Below are 1,074 nucleotides of genomic sequence, written 5' to 3' on the forward strand. Positions count from 1 at the left end.
CTAGACTATGCATAGATCAGTATGATAGAGGGTAAAAGCCTGCGAAAATATATAGTTTATGGCACGACCGGATTGGCCATCCTGGTCCAAACATGATGCGAAAGTTGATATTCAAAAGGCACACATTAAGAGATAAGAAGAGTTATCCCAAAGAATCTCACGTGTGTAGCATGTACACAAGGGAACCTCATTAGGCCATCACCAGTAAAATGGCTACGAGTTCCTTTTTCATAATAAAGACTATATGTCTAGATAATACTGGTGAATACATGTCCCAAGCGTTTAAATGATTATGGTATGTCCATGGGGATAAGTGTGGACAATTCTGTGATACATGTCCATACCAAGAACGGCTTGGCCGAAATCTTTTAAAACGCAAATAGCTGATTGATAGACCATAACTTATGAGGTCAAAACTCCCATTCACAGCTTGGGTCACGCGAAATTTACATGCACCTAAGTTAATACACATCAGGACATTTAGTGAGCATATATATCCCATATCACAATTATTAACGGGTCAAGAGCCAGACATACCCAATCATAAGACATTTGGATGTGTTGTCTATGTACTAATTGCTCCACCACAGAGAACTAAGATGGGACCTCAAAAGGAGGATGGAGATATATGTTGGATATGATTCTCCCACAATAATAAAGTATTTTGAGCCAACTATGAGTGATTATATTTAAGGCCAGGTACACGGATTATTTTAAGACCAGGAGGAAAAAAAATATAAAGCTGGTAAAAGAATGGTAAAAGAAATAGAATGGAATCAACCATCAATGTCTTGGCAAGATCCTTGAGAACAATATTGATAATCATCAAACTATTTGATCTGAATATCCTAGGAACCTCTGGATACAATTTCCCAAATAGTTGAATATCTCAAGAAAGAGTTTGAGATGAAAGATCTTGGAAAACAAAGTTTTGTTTGGGATTACAGCTTGAGTACATTAACAATGAAATCCTTGTGCATGAAATAGTATATACAGAAAAGGGTACTCAAGAGATTTAATATGGACATGTCTCACCCATTATCTAGTACATGGGCGTGAGATCACTTGTTTTGG

General features: G+C 37.0%; 1 long non-coding RNA gene across 1 annotated transcript in view; it reads left to right on the forward strand.

Moving 5' to 3' along the window:
* Positions 1-1,074, forward strand: part of LOC106327804 — a 9,379-nt gene that overhangs the window by 6,839 nt on the left and 1,466 nt on the right. The gene's annotated exons all lie outside the window — the stretch shown is intronic.

Source organism: Brassica oleracea, chromosome C2 (assembly GCF_000695525.1).
Source record: "Brassica oleracea var. oleracea cultivar TO1000 chromosome C2, BOL, whole genome shotgun sequence".
In the NCBI taxonomy this organism is placed as follows: Eukaryota; Viridiplantae; Streptophyta; class Magnoliopsida; order Brassicales; family Brassicaceae; genus Brassica; species Brassica oleracea.